This window comes from Toxorhynchites rutilus, chromosome 2, assembly GCF_029784135.1.
Source record: "Toxorhynchites rutilus septentrionalis strain SRP chromosome 2, ASM2978413v1, whole genome shotgun sequence".
Lineage (NCBI taxonomy): Eukaryota > Metazoa > Arthropoda > Insecta > Diptera > Culicidae > Toxorhynchites > Toxorhynchites rutilus.
Window position 1 is genome coordinate 151,940,506 of NC_073745.1, and position 18,693 is coordinate 151,959,198.

An 18,693-nucleotide genomic window follows, 5' to 3' on the forward strand; every position below is an offset into this window, starting at 1 on the left:
GCAACGATGAATCCACTCAACTTGAACCCGAAGAGGAGGAGAGAGAATATGAAGTCACTGAAGATAATTTGTGTGTGAAATAGTCATCTAGTGCACGAAATGATTTCTAATTGTTTTATCTTTAATTTTTGTTTACAGTGGAGACGAAGAAGACCCCAACCAGTACACCACTTACGTAGCACCAACAAAGCACAAGAAGAAGCCACATTTCTACCACGGATATGACTCTTTAAAACTTCCGAAAAAGACAACACTTAAAAAGAACGAGAACGGATACGAAACAACCATTTATCATGAGAACGAAAGCGAAAGTTCGGAGAAAGGATACGATAATAGGAAGAGTCAAGATTCACTCCCAAAAACAGTTGCCATCAATCAAAAAATTCAAGATTCGCCAATTGTGAGCGAAGATGAGCACGAGGAAGAGGATCGAGATGATGAACGATCCGAATATGGTGGCTTCAGATTTGATGACGATTTTCTGAGAGATTACAAGAGCAATGATGAAAACACGAACGAGGAGGAAAAGAAATCCGATAAAAACACAACCGATTACGACGAAGAAGTTGATCAAGATGTGATTGATGAATCAGCCGACGAAGATCGATATCACGGATTTGAGTATGAAAATGATAATGAAGAAGCGGGAGATGATGCAAAAAAACCGGAACAAACAGCTGATGGTGAAAATGAAGGTCAGCGATAGAGCGTTGTCCAGAATTTAAATGAATGTTTATCTCGTGCATACATTAAATATAATGATAAGCCGTACTAACTGAATTATTATCAAAATGCCAACCAAAGAATGTAAAAAAGCTTCAAAATAAATGTTATCAAATCTACATAAAACATGAATAATCCGTCAAAACCAATACAGTACCGCACATTGGAGTTATGTTAGTTGCTGAAAGCTCAAGGAATCGTAAAAACGTTCCGAACCGTCCATAGCATATCAACATAATCTCCCTCCCCATGTTTCGTTATAGTCTTTTTATTTGTTTACTGCATTTCAAAAGCTCGGTTCTTCTCTTGCTTCTCTTACTCACTCTAAATTGCCATTTCATAAGTTTTGTTTTGCTTCACGCTTTCATCCACATTCCATTCCAAGCGTTATAACCCATTCTGACCTCAGCTACCGGCACCTCGTACCTCCTCCAGCATACATAGACCGTCTCCACGATCCACGATCGAGTATACTCCGCGAACGAGCCTCCGTCTCGCATACGGAGAAAAGTTGTGCAGAACTGTAGCGATCGGAAAGCACGTTGACTTCTGGAGCTTTACGCCCTAGTAGTGTGTGCTTCGAGTGGCTTGCGTGGATTAGCGGAGTTCGCTGTCTGGTTTATTATTCTTGAGATCGTTTTGATCCGACATTCGCGAGATATGTGCGATCGTTGTTGATAATTTGATTGTTGCCATCTCCAACCCTAATTGAATTGAATAGCCCAAAAGCACCCAATTGCAAATGAAAAATTATTCAGATAGAAAAATAATAGTCCTGTATTTTTACGATTACAAATTTGGACATCATCAGAGATGCCAGATGAGTAGGACTACCTTCATTTTGAAGACATTTAACTTATTGTGAAGCCATTTCAAAATATGTGTATGTGACATTTGTTTTGACGGAGTACTACGTCTAATGAGAATATATGTGGGGTAAGATGAAAATTTAAACTGAACATGTAGGAAGTGATGAAAGATTTCGAATGTTTATAACTCGGCAATTTATGAACGCAATTATCGCAAAGATGTTGGCAGCACATGATTGGATATACTTCTACGCGTCTATCACAATAAACCAAATTATATTTGAGACAAACAATTGAATAATTGTGAATTGTCAAGATAATTCTGAACCCAATAAAGGGTGTGTCACATCAAATTGCATCACGGAAAAAACGCTGTAGAAATTCGCCCAGTAGACCGATCCTTTTGAAAATTTTAGACAGTAAAATAAAAACTATTAAACAACTTTTGGCATTTTATTTTTATTCATACTTCGAGCCCAAGCCCGTATGTTCGCACCTTCCTCTTTACCCCGTCCATAAGGTTCTGTACAACGTCAGGTTGTAGTTTTTTTTGAACAGAAATCCATTTTCTCTTGAGGTCCGCCTCCGATTTGACAACTTTTGGGTTCTTCCGGAGGGTCTGCTTCATAATCGCCCAATATTTCTCTATTGGGCGATGCTCCGGCGCGTTGGGCGGGTTCATTTCCTTTGGCACGAAGGTGACCCCGTTGGCTTCGTACCACTCCAACACGTCCTTTGAATAGTGGCACGAAACGAGATCCGGCCAGAAGATGGTCGGGCCCTCGTGCTGCTTCAATAGTGGTAGTAAGCGCTTCTGTAGGCACTCCTTAAGGTAAACCTGCCCGTTTACCGTGCCGGTCATCACGATGGGGGGCGCTCCGCTTTCCACAAGAGCAGATCGCTTGCCACACCATGTACTTTTTGGCAAACTTGGATAGTTTCTGCTTGCGAATCTCCTCCGGAACGCTGAATTTGTCCTCTACGGAGAAGAACAACAGGCCCGGCAGCTGACGAAAGTCCGCTTTGACGTAGGTTTCGTCGTCCATTACCAGGCAATGCGGCTTCGTCAGCATTTCGGTGTACAGCTTCCGGGCTCGCGTCTTCCCCACCATGTTTTGCCTTTCATCGCGGTTAGGAGCCTTCTGAACCTTGTATGTACGCAGGCCCTCCCGCTGCTTGGTCCGCTGGACGAATGAACTTGACAAATTCAGCTTATTGGCGACATCCCGGACCGAACTTCTCGGATCACGTCTAAACTGCTTAACTACGCGCTTGTGATCTTTTTCACTGACGGAGCATCCATTTTTGCCGTTCTTCACCTTCCGGTCGATGGTTAGGTTCTCGAAGTATCGTTTTAGTACTCTGCTGACCGTGGATTGGACGATTCCCAGCATCTTACCGATGTCCCGATGTGACAACTCCGGATTCTCGAAATGAGTGCGCAGGATTAATTCACGACGCTCTTTTTCGTTCGACGACATTTTTACAAATTTACGAAAAATTGACAGTGAAGCATGGCCAACGTCTATACACTCTTATCTGATTATAAGCGAAAGCTGAAGATATAATTACTAAAAAATAAATTTCTACAGCGTTTTTTCCGTGATGCAATTTGATGTGACACACCGTTTAAATCCCACGTTTTGATTGGCCAAATTTGTGCTCCTCATATTTCACTGACCAAAAGGAGCAACTAGAGCAGCAGCGAAAATCAATTCATATACACCAATACCTCTGCGAAAATAACCGAAGCTATCCACCTTGCATATCAATCTTACCACTTTTGATGCAATGATGTCCGGTTGAGACATCGCATCACAATGTACAATAATAGGGATGATGGTACAAAATAAAAGAACAAGAAAACAAGAATGAATCAACCATCTTCAGATGCTTGCAAAAAAAAAGCAAGGTCCTTTAAGGGACCCTCAAACAATTCACTATACATTTATTTCAGAAAGTTCAATGCATTCAATTAAAAAAACAAATCCAAATCTTATTCCTATTCTTATTGTGACTTTTTACAACCAAGTATTGTTTGCGAGTTGAAAATAGCGTCAAAGTGTAGCACATTCCACGTCGGATGTGCATAAGGTACCGTTCTGAATCATATTTCGGTCAACATCATATTTCGGACACTACATTGTTCTAATATTTTGAAACGCTTAATGCACTGATGATATAACTATAAAATTAATATCACAATTGCTTCTTTAGAGTAATCGCTTGGTTTCACTATCATTTCATATGAGAAATACATTTGAATGATTACATAGTAGGAAAAAATCCAACAGCACTACTCATTATCGTTTGTGTTTGACGTTTGCTCAGCGTGAGCACGTAGAATTCCCTTCATCAATATTTAAATTTTTCTCGCGTTTCATCAGTTCTCATCATCGTTATCAGGTTACTGTGATTGTTGGTAAGTGTTTCGCAGTTGACTATAAAATATGATCAAGTGTAATTGTTACGGCGAACCTGGGCGACTACTGGCGGGCACGGACGATAATACGGTGGAATTCGTTGCGATGATGAACAAAGTCCTTTTCGGGATCTAATACTGAGCGTCAATGCGTCGAAGTCCAAATCTTTTATTAAAACCTCACTTTTCGAAATGTACAAGTTTATTCGATAACGTTTCGATCAGAACTGAACAATTCTATCCTATCGTGTAATCGACCTCGATCGTCGTCGGTTTCCCGCGCAACGATCGAGTGGGAGAAAGATAGAAAACGGAAATGCGGTTGATACGAATTAGCATACTAATTTCAAGCTAGCTATAAATTGTTTGGTTCACAATATGTAGTGGGATTCTGAGTTATACAATTCAAATATGGTTCACTATTTTTCTTATGTTCTAACGTAAGATCTCCAACAGTAATGTAATATTCGTTCAAAAAATTACAAAATAAAGTGCTCGAAATTTGAATTCAATTTGTCCGAAATTTAATTTAGTGTCCGATGTTTGATTTTTATTTCGTTTCATTTGAAAAGTATTTTATTCGATGATTTTTTTTATGTGTTCAATCAAATAAGTACCAAAGTAGAAAGCTTAAAAGCATATTGAACTAATTTATTAAAAATATCAACCAAATAATAAATAATACCTGTGTATAAAGTTTAGACCTGTTATCTGCATCATATGCCCTAAGCGACCGAAATATGATTCAGAACGGTACATCCAAGAGTTAAGATTTCGTGTCATCAAATTCATTTTCTGGGTGGATATCGAAAATAAAGTTATTCTGTCGTTACCTTTTCTCAGTGACACTTGTGTACTCTTTATTCACTAAATCAAAAGTTTATAGCGAAAGTTTCCATATCAATATGATTCAACTCCAACCAGTGATTCATTCTATCCCAGGTTTGACATGCAAAATGTGGTCGATATGTGCTCTGTCCATGTTTGTATAGGAGACGTAAGCGACAAAATGAACAAACTTTTCCGCCGTTTTGCATTCTACACAATGTAATACGTTTGCTCAGCATGCAAGCAAACATTTTTTGTTCGAAAACATTTGAGCAATTTTGAAAAAAACGTTTTCGAAAAATCACTGTTTGTCCGCATGACAGACGTAGTTCCATAGAGCTTTCATACATCGTTCGAAAATCAACAATTATCAGTATTATGTGCTATAAGGCGTCGTGCACAAATTACGTAACGCTAAATATCCGGATTTTGGACCCCCTCCCTCCCCTACGTAACGCGATTTCCTATCTCTAATACACAGAAAGTAACGCAACCTTGACCCCCCTCCCTTCTCATCGCGTTACGTAATTTGTGCACGACGCCTAAGCTAAATCTACAATTGAATCACATTCCTTGTAGAGACCAAACATACCTGTTACGATAGTGTGTTATTACTTAGTGTTTCCTAATAGTAGATAATGAAACAATCAGATAAGTAGTAAAATTAGAATAATATTGGTTCTTAGTATTATAACTCCTCGGATTCGACATCGAATTATTATTCATACTCAGCATTTACTCATACTGTTGGAGTCATATATAGATGGCCCACCACCTCATACCCATACACATCTTTTGAAGTGTCATACCGTTGGAGTAAGTCACTCCACTATCTTTATGCGATTGATCGTGATAACGGTAAATCATGTTGCTAAAATTACCAACATTGTAGATTTCCTTTACAAATTCAGTTAATTGGAAAAACACCAACCTGCTGTTCTTATCATATACCAGAGTATTCAGGAAAAAAGCACTATCATAGACTTGCAATAAATCCAGATAACAACAAGAGTTACAGACGGAGATGTTTTGACTATTATCGAAAATGTAAATACTAACGCAACAGGCAGAACAACCTGGTGATTGAGGCTAGTTATACGAACAAATGTTCATTGAAACGATTGATTGTCCGCATAAATAGACGCAAGCGTTTTCCAAATGGAAAAAGTATGTCTCAATCCACAAAATCTCCAAGGCCCTCTTCTTGCTGAAAAAAATGCGTTTTCCCACCACTAATGGTGTTGGTGATTACGTTTACTATGCAAACATGGGCAGTGCTGATATCAATTAGACTTTTTTTGGAATGGACCTACGTGAATGATCAACAATTACACCAACAAGATTGAGTCATGTTGTCTTTCTTCGAGATGTGTGAAAACGGTCACAATAGATAGCATTTTTATTGTTCGCACTGGCATTCAAATATTATTTGTATTGTTGTTGCCTTGTTGTATGCAGTGTTTTGTCATTTTTTAGTGCTACGAAAATGCGTCGGAAGCGACGGCCTTTTGCAAATAAACCTGTGTTCCATCGATTGCCCGGTTAGTTCGAAACATAGGAGACGATCCTTTAGTTAGGTCCGACCGAGCGTTAGCGAGCTTTCGCTAACGCTAAAGAAGTGCCCGCAGTGTCGAGAATATTTTTGCCGCTATCGCATCAATTCAGGAAGACCCAAATCAGTCTCTCATACGTCGTTCTCAAGCGTTGGGCATCTCTATGACGTCGTTGTGGCGAATTTTGAGAAAACATCTTGGCCTACATTCTTACCCTCTCAGAACCTAATGAAACATTCTGGGCCTTACCTTACCTTAAGAACTTACCTAACTAAGCAACTTGGCATACTTAGTTTTCCGAAAATTTATCTAGACTAACATATGAAAGGGCCAATTTTTTTTTTTATCATTCTATCATAATATTTTTTTACTCAAAAATGGTAAGTCCTACAAAAAAGTGATCTATGGAAGATTTTAGGAAAATAATTGAATTTTCAGAAAAAAATACTGAAAAAATATTTTTTGAAACCCTACACTAAAAAAATCGATTTCAAAAACTAAAAGTCGATTTTCTAAAAATGGCCATCTCAGATTTTGAATCAATAGTGGATATATTGTGTGTGGATATATAAAAATGTGACCTACAACTCACCCGGACATCGCAACTTGTGCATATTTAAGGAAAAATAGTTTTTTTAACAAAAACTTTTCCAAGATTTTTTCTCGAATTTTTTTTTTGTGTAATGTTATAGAAAAAATCAATAACAGATAGAAATGGATTTATGGTGGCCCTTGGGTGCTAATGTACACTTTTCAGCTCGTTTTTGTAGTCAAATACAATATGTTGCAATTCAAAGAACAACAATAGCTCTCACACAATAGCCATCTGCCAAAAATCTCTTGATCGGTCGGTCTGGTATCGAATAGTTATTGTAATTTTAGGTATCTATTAAGAGTCACCGTAGATATGATAAGAAATGGATTGTATAGATATCGAAAGGATGAATAAAATAGTGTTTCCAAAACATCAATTCATGAAGAAACAACTCTTCTATTAGAGCAAAACGGAAAAGAAGAAATCGTTTTTCAACAATGGCTGACCACTGACCGTTGTAATTTGTAAACGATTTTAAAACCAATCGATGAATTTGTGCCGTATAAAGTAGACAAACTCATAGAGCATGACTTTATTTACAAACAGCAATGTGTTTTTTTGCGAAATAAAAAAGAGTCTTTGACGCAAGGAGAAATAATAGTAATTTGTGATTTTTCAGAGAATTATTCATCCATAATTCAAAATGCGGCACAGGGTTATCACTGGAATAACACGCAAGCAACTATTCGCCCATTTGAAATATACTACAAAAAAGATGATAAACTAAAAAAACGTAAGCGTTATAGTTATTTCAGAAGTTTTAACACACGACACTGTGGCAGTGCAGTTGTTTAGAGAAAAGATGATAGAATTTGTCAGAAAAATAATGATTTTACTAAAATAACTTTCATGTCCGATGGAGCAGCAGCACACTACAAAAACAAAAAGAATGTGTCTGTGTAATTTCAAAAAAGTTTACGGACTAGAAGCAGAATGGCATTTCTTTGCCATCTTCCACGGGAAAGGACCCCGTGATGCGATAGGAGGGACTCTACAACGAATGGCAAAGAGAGCATGTCTTGTCCAAGATTACGGAAACACAATTCAAACAGAACTAGAGGTAGACAACGCGCACTCCATTTAGAGGATCTCCTTCGACCGTCGTTGGAGGGGTTTGAAACAAATGAACGAATTTTGATAATGAAACTGTTATTGACATATATCACCTTCATTGATAGTAGTAATGGTAGGATTGATATAGATGAGTTGAAATTTAGTTTTGAAGTCGAGAATGAATCAACCATGTAAATAAATTTTTACCAAACAAAAAAGACAAATAAACGTATTTATAAAAAAAAATTGGGCAGTTACATAAAATGACAAATGTATCATGAAAATGAATTTCTGTTACTTATCTAAAGAACAGTATACAAAAGAAAAAGGCGAGTGAGCTTTAGGAACTGTTCAATCACGCTAAAACAATATCGGGAACACAAAAATTTCATTCCTGTAGATGAAAATTAAAATCGCAGCTAAAAGGTTTTCAAATTCAGTAGATGATCCCAAAATCTTCAAAAAGAGATAAAAAAAAAAAATAGGGAAGAAATGATGATTGGATCTTTTAGAATACAAGTTAACATTTAGGGTAACACGGGGTGAGTTGGACATACGGGGTGATTTGGACCACCCCATTATCTCAAAAAGTACGGCTCAACTTGGATTTTGTATAATGTCATCTTCTTTTATTGTTGAACCGCATGTATCTAACGTAAAAAAAACTTTGGTAAAATTCGACAGGTCGAAGGAAATGGTAGCATGAACACAGCAAGCACTTTGATTGTCAAAAAATGTGAGTTTTCCGATCGTGGTTTTAAGGTTTTTCCCGCTGATTAAACAAACTTTTCGTGTATTGTGCAGTAAAATTCTGTTCGCCTACAGGAGTGGAACAATTTGATGCAGCGAAACTGTAAGTTTGATAACAATAAATGAAATTAATTGCATTTTAATTTTTGCATGTTGTGTGGGTTGACATGGACACGTTTTTGTGGGGTGAATTGGTCCTTCAGATTTGATGTTTTTCTTTTGTCTAATTGATTCCAGATGCCGCTGAATTACAAAAAGAGGATGGGCAGACAACATTGGAGGAAGGAGGAGCTTTAAAGAGCAACGCAGGCCATCAAGAACGGATTTTCTTTGACCAAGCATCGAAAGTGTTTGAAAATGCTCGAACAACATTGAAAAAATCCATGCAGAATTCGAGATGGTCTCAACTCAACTTTTCTGGTCTGAAATCTGGCCAAAACACCTAGTATCGATCCCAGAAAACTGTTACTAATCGTAACATTATTCCAAAATACATTACATAAACATAAGTAAGTTTTTTCGATGAAACGCACACTGGACCAAATCACCCCGCATCAAATTTTAATGTCCAAAAATCATCTCATTCATTTTATGATATATTTGGTAGTTTAAAGCTTAATATAATGATTAAACATTATTCATTGAGAGAAAACAAGTGTAGCTTAGTATACAATGTGACATTTTTTATTTGGGCCGTATTGGTTTGGAAGTATTAGGCGATTTGCTTAGGTGGTCCAAATTCCCCCCTTTTCCCTTACATGTTAAAAGATCAGATGAATAAAAATGAATTTAATGTCAAAAAACGTCATAAGTTTTATCACATTTGATTTGAAATAAAGACCTCTTAAGCACTCATTCAACATTCTTGTTATTATTATTATTATTTTTTTCGTTTTGGATTGGCTTCCGTACTGAAGAAAGAAATGAACTTAATTTCAGTAAAATATTGAAAAAGTTCTTTGCCTTAAATATGCACAAGTTGCGATGTATGAAAGGGTTGTAGGGCACATATTTATAATTTCAAATATAATTTCATAACATGAGATTGGAAAACGACATATTTAAATGTTTTTCTGAATAGTTATATGTATTCTCATTAAAACCACATTATAAAAATTATTAAAAGCTTCTTCGAAGAAGAATCATTTTATTTTTTTTTTATTTAAATCGTTTATTTTTACAGGCTCAGTTACATAGGTTTAAAGGAGCCGAACTCCTTACTGTATTGTTACTAGTATATATACATTTTTCCCCTAATTCTAATGTTAATAATATAGGAAACCGATTACTCGAGGTCAACTCGAGTTTAGAAGGGTGACATATTTTCTTCAGGAAAAGGAGGGGATATGAGGATATGTTGACAATGATCACACTCACACTCTCAATCACACTCATCACACTCAATTCTTAAACCTATCTTATATCTAATATGTATTTACATTTCATCTTATTCTTAAGAAGGGATCCGATCTCTCACAAAGGAAAAGGAAAAGGAAAAACTAAGGGTATAAGGACAATCACACACGAAGATCGATAGCTTTAAGGAATACATATATTTGGGACATGTAATCAAGGTCTAACCGAGCCAACACGTCTCTCATCGGCACCATGGGCTGCCTTCCTCGGGCCCGAAGGGTGACTACTAAATTCGATCTGGCGACAAGATACAGCTCGCACGACCAAACAACGTGCTCGATGTCGTGGTAACCTTGGCCACAAACACAAAGATTGTTGTCGGCAAGATTAATACGAAAGAGTAGCGCATCTAACGAACAGTGATTGTACATGAGTCGGGCCCTCTCATTACCCAGAATTGAGCAATGTGAAGGGACCCAGACAAAGGTAATGACATAACAGCGTCTTGATAAAGCACTCAAAATTTCTCGTATTCTCTCAAGGAAGTACGGCGAGTGCTTTTCCGGCCTCACTGAACGGATAGCTTCGACAGAGCTAAGACTATCCGTTACAATGAAATAGTGTTCAACAGGTCGTGAGGCGACGCTGTCCAGCGCCCAATGAATTGCTGCCAATTCAGCAATATACACTGAGCAAGGATTCTGAAGACTGTGTGAGGTGCTAAAAAATTCGTTGAACACTCCAAATCCTGTGGACTCATTCATAGAGGACCCATCAGTAAAGTACATATTATCACAATTGATATCCCCATACTTTGCATCGAAGATCGTTGGAACGATCCTCGATCGAAGATAATCTGATGTTCCATGGATATCCTGCTTCATGGACAGATCAAAATGCACAGAGGAATTGATGTAGTCAGGAAAACAAACACGGTTGGGAATATACGAAGAAGGACCAACCTGCATGGAGACGAATTCATGATATGAGCTCGTGAATCCAGAATGAAAATTTAGCTCGATCAGCTGCTCAAAATTTCCGATCACCAATGGGTTCATAACCTTACACCGGATGAGGAACCGAAGAGATAATAAATTGAAGCGATCTTTTAGTGGGAGTAGGCCTGCCAAAACCTCGAGACTCATGGTATGGGTTGAGGCCATACATCCCAACGCGATACGGAGACAAAGATACTGAATTCGCTCGAGTTTAATGAGGTGCGTTTTGGCAGCAGATTGAAAACAGAAACTACCATACTCCATCACAGAGAGAATAGTTGTTCGATACAACATTATAAGATCTTCGGGATGGGCTCCCCACCAGGTGCCGGTAATTGTACGGAGAAAGTTTATTCTTTGTTGACATTTTTTACTCAGATACCTAATATGGGCCCCCCAAGTACATTTAGAGTCGAACCAGATCCCAAGATACTTGAATGACATAGCATGAGTGATCGGTTTACCCAAAAGTTGAAGCTTTGGTTTTGCTGGTTTATGCTTCCTAGAAAAAACCACCATCTCTGTTTTCTCCGTGGAGAATTCGATCCCTAGCCCAATGGCCCAGGTTGAAAAATTGTTCAAAGTATCTTGTAAGGATTCTTGCAGGTCGGATTCGTTTGATCCTACGACAGACACCACTCCATCATCTGCAAGTTGTCTTAGGCTGCAATTTTGTGTAAGGCAATTGTCAATGTCGCTTACGTAGAAGTTGTACAAAAGGGGGCTTAAACATGAGCCCTGGGGGAGTCCCATGTAAGAGACCCGACTTACTGCCGAATCTCCGTGAGAAAAGTTCAAATGTTTCTAACAAAGCAAGTTATATAACATATTATTCAATAGAGGCGGCAGACAACGAGATTGTAATTTGTCTGGCAAAACCTCTATTGAAACAGAATCAAAGGCCCCCTTTATGTCCAAGAATACTGAAGCCATTTGTTTTTTTTCGGCGTAAGCCATTTGAATTTCTGAAGAAAGCAACGCAAGACAGTCATTCGTCCCCTTGCCCCTGCGGAACCCATATTGTGTATCTGAGAGTAGGCCATTCGTTTCAACCCATCGATCAAGGCGAAACAAGATAATTTTCTCCAACAATTTCCGTATACAAGACAGCATTGCTATTGGGCGGTACGAATTGAAGTCGGACGCGGGTTTTCCGGGTTTTTGAATAGCTATAATTCGTACTTGTCTCCAATCATCTGGAACAATATTATGCTCCAGAAACCGATTGAATAAGTTCAACAAGCGATGTTTCGCCACATCAGGGAGATTTTTCAGCAAGTTGAACTTAATTCTATCCGATCCCGGAGCAGAATTGTTACATGAAAGGAGAGGAAGAGAGAATTCTACCATCGAAAACTCGGAATCAAGATCGCACCTATCTTGTGGTATATCTCGAATAATTCTTTGCACTGGAGCGGAATCGGGACAAACCTTTCGTGCAAAATTAAAAATCCATCGATGTGAATATTCCTCGCTTTCATTGGATGAAGAGCGATTTCTCATGTTTCGAGCCACTTTCCATAATTTTTTTATTGACGTTTCTCGTGATAAACCTCCCACGAAATTTCGCCAATAAGCACGTTTTTTCCCTTTGATCAAGTTTTTAAATTGACTTTCAAGGTCCAAATACGTCTGAAAATTTTCAGGGGTTCCACGTTTCCGAAAAGCTTTAAATGCATTCTATTTATCTCCATAAAGCTTGGAACACTGGCCATCCCACCATGGATTGGGAGGCCTTCGACGAATAGTGGAACCTGGGATGGGTTTCGTTTGAGCGCGAACCGCGCTGTCATAGATCAAACGAGAAATGAAGTTATACTCCTCCAATGGAGGCAAACCATCTCTGGAATTGATGGCTAGAGCAATCGCGTCCGCATATTTTTTCCAGTCAATGTGTCTTGTGAGGTCGTATGCCATGTTTATTGATTCAGAAGAATTCAACCCATTGGTGATAGAAATTTTGATTGGCAAGTGGTCACTACCGTTGGGATCCTGGATTACATTCCACTTGCAATCTAACGATAGTGAATTCGAGCAAAGCGAAAGGTCAAGAGCACTTGGGTTAGCAGGAGGTTTAGGTACACGTGTTGTTTCCCCAGTGTTCAAAACGGTCATATTGAAGCTGTTACAAAGGTCATATATCAACGATGAACGATTGTCGTCGTACTGTTCCCCCCAGGCAGTTCCGTGAGAGTTGAAGTCTCCCAAGATTAATCGTGGCTCAGGAAGGAGTGAGCACTTGTCAACAAGTTGCTTGCGGCTAACCGCAGCTCTCGGAGGCCAATACAAGCTGACTAAATATACAGAGGTCTTTGCCTCTGATGTTTGCATGACAAGCAACAGCTTCGATCCCTCCAATAGGTGGAAGGTCAATTCTAAAAAATGAGTGACACTTATTGATCCCCAATAGTACCCCTCCGTATCTGTCATCGCGGTCCAAGCGTATTATATTAAAATCGTGGAAAGAGAGATCATTTTGAGAAGAGAGCCAGGAAGAATCATTTTAGATATGTATATAAGTGTTGAACATGCATAGTAGGATACTATCAATAACTATCAAGATTACAACTTTTGTTTAAATATTATTGCTAGTTTTTGAGAAATTCAAGTTTTGCTTATTAGGCGCTCCAACACATCTCGTCTAATAAATTCACGATAATGTGGGTCGAATTCATGAAATTGAAAAAGAATATAATATTTAGCTTTAACAATTTTAACACTAGCAATTCCGATGTGTAAAATTGACCACAAAACGTATACCAGCTCCGGGTCGGGTTCGTCGCTAGATCTCCGCACTTGGTATGGGTTTCCTCTGGCGGAGCGAAGCGCGTGTTTACGTTTGATGCGAAGGTCTTCTACTGTCTCTGCCGTTCGGTGCTATCGCTCTTTAACCGACTGCCGCCAAACGAACTTTCAGTCTTTCGACGTTCGCTCGGTTGTGAACACGACCATCGCAACACACCTGTTGGGTCGCCTCGCCGTGTGCTCTGTCATTGTTTCGATTTTTATTTTGCTTCGCACCTTTAATCGTTCTATTCGGCCCACCTGGCCATTTCTCGAACGCGCGCGAATTTGTGTGCAAGTAACGTAATTGAGTAGATGTCCGCTGATGCTGTGCCAAGGATACTCTTGATCCCGAACGGTTTCACAACAATTTTATTCGTTTTTACAAATTTTGTTTTGCTCCCCGTATTCCGTTCATGCATTAAATAACTGTTACATTGCATCGATAGTGTTTTTCGTGAGATTATGAGCGCGAACCAAGGAGGGAGGAAAATCAAAACAAAACAACAAACAAAGAACAAACAAACGTGCCCTGTGCCGTGGAGCTTTATGTGATGCTGCCGGTGTAACACATGTTGAAAGAGAAAAACGGAAAAATAATCAAAAGCGGATGAGTGATTAACTGGAATATCAGTAAATCAATGAATGAGTTGGTGAATCAAAAGACTGGGTAGTGACATAAAATAGTGCAAATTCAGTAAGTCGATTAAGAAACTCGATCCTGCTTAGATAGAATTAACCTACAGTGCGTGTTGTAACGAGCTAAGGTGGATTAGTCGGCAGAGCTCAGTTTGAAAATATCATAGGTCTGTTTGTTCCATCGGCTGGCATTCCAGCGGTCAACGACGCGAGTCACGTTTCGCGTTGTTATAGAAGGAATCTATTTCACCGCTTGTCGCTCATTCTCGTTGAGTGGAATCCAGCTAGCGCTTTGCTCAATACGGCACGGATTGGGGCATAGTGAGACCGCGAAGAGGCGCGGTAGGACTTGTGCGACGCTAAGAAAGTGCGGATTGTGTCACGTTGCTGAAGTACCGCTACAATACAGGTATTTGTTTGTGATAAGAATGTGTTACAGTTTGTTTTTTTCTTGCCGTGTAGCAGAATTGTTACACTCTTGAAGAGAAAAATGTTTTGTTTACATAAACCATGCGGCAGACAATTTTCATTACATTGACATGAACATGAACTTATCAACTAGCGGACAAAATTTCCTTGTGCTTTAATGGCTGAAATATGCTATCGAGTTCTACGAACGTGAAACAATTCTTCATCAACCACATTGTTGGAACCATTACAAATGACTGTTTATTGATACCGATGACACCGATATAAAATATGGTTCCAAAACACATCCAGTTATATTGTTCTAACCCTCACTGACTAAGTGATTGTATAACTATTGTCACATCACGTATATTCGCTTCGAACCCATTGTGTAGTCATTTCCGCACAAGTAAACATAATGTTATGTGCAATCCGCTGTTGAATGTTAAATGATGCCGAGTGAATGATTGAATGGACGAATGCCGCTGATCATCTTTGGTGGTGAATATCATTATTTTCATGTGCAAATTGTTTCATAATCTGGTTGAAATGTTTCGCTTAAAATTTCATTAGAGGTGAATCGTTTCTGTTCGTTGTACTGAGATTCAAAAACACGGTAAACATAAACGTGTAATAAATAGTTCCATTCTAAAACTGTAAAACTTTCTTCGGATTCATTTGACTGATTATGTATGCTCAGGAGTGGGATGTATCTTCCGTAGTGGTTACAGAAGTGGCTTCTATAAATTCGCATAAAAATTACCTTTTGACGAGCCTCTCTTTGAAAACGGTAGAAACGTCTACCGTGATTGCGCAAATCAACAGTTTCAAGGAGTCTTTGGAGAGTTTTGAATAATACTAATATATTTTTTTATAATTCAGCTTCCGTTCTTATTCGAAAAATAACTGGATGAATTAAATAGAATTTATATTAATAAAAAAATGAAAATTTAAATTTAAATTAAGCTTTTGGTATGTATTGGTTCATTTGTAAAATATCCACGATTTTTGCTCAATTCCTGAATGAATTTTTCCTTTAAACAAAATTAATTTTAATCAGTTATATATTGGACATTTTTATCCATAACCTTTACCATTTTGAGGTGTTTTCATTGATGCATCTGTATAGTACACTTTGTCCAACTTCTAGAAGACCACACTGAGTATATTTCGTTGTAATACATACAGTTAGAATTTCAACAAGATATTTTCATACATTGTTGAATTCTTAGAATAAAGTATTTTTAGCGTCAATTTCGTTCAAAAGAGTCATTCGTTTATTCATTGGGGTTAAATATAATAGTTTCAACTGTCCAGTTTTTATGAAAATTCATAGATATTATCAATTTTTTCTTCTCTATTATAGTGACTTTCAGCACATTTTGACTGGTTCGTCACTTTAACTTCCATTTTTGGAAGAATGCCGGGAGTGAGAATTGAACTCGTGACCTTTAGCGCGAGAGGTATGGATGTTACTACTACGTCAGATCGCCTCCACGTATTATCAATTAAAAATTCAAAACAATCGTCAGAATTACATGTCAATAGTTGGGAACCTTGCCATTTCGGTTAATAGCCTGAAAAATTCGTGTTGGCATATTATTTACAAAATTCTGCAGAACGGATTTCTCGATATTTTCTCATGTCTCCGATATTGCGGCCTTGAGCTCATCCACCGTAGTATATCGCTTTCCCTCAGCGTGAATTTTGCATACAAGGATTCCCCAAAATTTTTTAACACGATTCAAGTATGGAGAGCGAGCTGACCAGTCCAGAAAAATATGTTTTTGGTCCATAATCCATTGCTAATTTACCTTGCTGGCATGAATAGTTTTGCTGGAATGTGAATTTTTTGCGACATTATCAAGTAAACACGGCAGAGGGGATTCCAGAACATGTACGTAATCCTTGCTATTAATTTTGAATGGTGCTAAAGCTATCTTGAGTTTTCCGGATGCATAGAATTCCGCCCAAACCAATCACGAGCCTCCACCAAAATGCTTGGTTGAAAAATACTGTTCCACCTTCCGTAAATCACGCCAGTAGCCACTGAAACCATCAGGATCATCCACATTGAACTTTTTTTCGTCACTGACGATAACCTATACATTGAAGAATTTTTCGTTATGGTATAAAGCAAAATTTATTCTTTTGAAAACATCCTCTTTCATAACATACCATGCCCCACTATCGGTTCATGTGAGCTTTGGCAAAACTTGACGAATTGTCTCCCGGGAGACATTTAAATTCAAAGATTGCTTTATTTGAATAAGTGATTTAGAGGTATAAGAAGCTGTTTTAACTATTTCCCGCTCATCTCAGTCAGAGAGCTTCGATTTACGTGTAGCTCTCTTCTTTTTACCGTATCATTGAGGATTCGCTAAATAATTGAGCATTACTTGATGGGATCGTCTAATCCGACGAGCAATTTCTCTGATACAAACGTTTTCTTGGTGAAATACATCGATCTGTCTTTCTTCTCTCTCCGTGGGCACTTTTCCCTTCGGCATTTTCCAGATTTATTGATCAAAACAAATAAAAGAACGGAAATGTAACTGGTCTTATACAAACTTGACAATATGAATTAGAATGTAAACAATATAAGAATATAAAGAATATAAATTAAAGCATTGTTTGTTTACAATGACACAAATGCAAGCAAGATCATACCCTGGTTCGAGTGCCAATGAAAATGGTCATCTCGAATTTCAAAAAGTTACCCCATAAAAAATGTTCACCACCTCGAAAAAACACCCTATTCAAAATATCGGCTCAATCGGACTCAAGGGAGAGTGGCGCAAAGCGGTCAGAATTAAGTTTTTCGAAAATTGAAAAATCGCCCAAGGGGGGTGGTAAAGGAAATCGGGGTTTTCGAGTTATTTTTTGATGGAAAATGTCTTAAAATTGCAGGAAACGTCGAGATCTAGCGTCACCTCAAACATTTTTTTGTCAAAAATCGGCACCTTGGGACTTGGGTTATTTTTCGGATTACGAAACGAAAAGTATGGTTTAGGGTGCCAATAGAAATAGTTATTTCGATTTTTCATTCGGAACTTGCTACGACATGTTGAGTCCCAGAGTGCCGATTTTTGACAAAATTTTTTTTTTTGAGATGACACTAGATCTCGACCTTTCATGCCAGTTTAAGACATTTGACATCAAACTCACCCTTAGGTCCGATTGAGCTGAAATTCGGCATAGGTTGTTTTTTTCGAGGTGGTGAACATTTTGTATAGGGTAACTTTTTTAAATTTTAGGGTAGTTTTTTTCCCATACATTCATTCTTATAGAAGTTGGACGGAGTGTATTTCTGTGGTTTGAGGTGAAGGTGGAAGAAGTCACAAATGGCTGCCATAATGACGCTCATTTTTTTCATCTCCCTCCCTCACCCCTCGCCCGATATGTAAAAAATTCAATAATTTTGCGAATCAGTGTGAAGAAAATGATCGTTTTCGCACACTTCTCATCAAGTAATATCAACCAAACTCTAATCGATTACTCACAAGATATTAAATTTTCATCTGCCGTCGCAGTGGAGAATGTCGGAAAACTCGAGCTGGTGCTCAGAAAGTTGAATTTCCATTTTTCAATTTTCCGCAATGGTTTTGTTTGTATTGGTGAAAGCATCGTTATTTTTCCGACACTGATGCCAGACAACATCATCGAAACAGCTATAAAAACCACTCAATAAAATGTCATTCCTGAGTCATAGCGTCTTATGTCATGAAAATCAATAAAATAAAATTGTGTTGATATCAATACAACTATTGTTTTA

General features: G+C 38.1%; 2 protein-coding genes across 3 annotated transcripts in view; one reads left to right on the forward strand and one right to left on the reverse strand.

Annotated features, from left to right (window-relative positions):
• Window positions 1–18,693, reverse strand: part of LOC129766236 (uncharacterized) — a 204,794-nt gene that overhangs the window by 21,641 nt on the left and 164,460 nt on the right. The gene's annotated exons all lie outside the window — the stretch shown is intronic.
• Window positions 14,019–18,693, forward strand: part of LOC129764178 (uncharacterized) — a 228,558-nt gene continuing 223,883 nt past the window's right edge. For both annotated transcript variants that reach the window (XM_055763025.1, XM_055763026.1), the window contains exon 1: window positions 14,019–14,919. The gene's annotated coding sequence lies outside the window, so the exon portion shown is untranslated. The remainder of the gene's footprint in view (window positions 14,920–18,693) is intronic.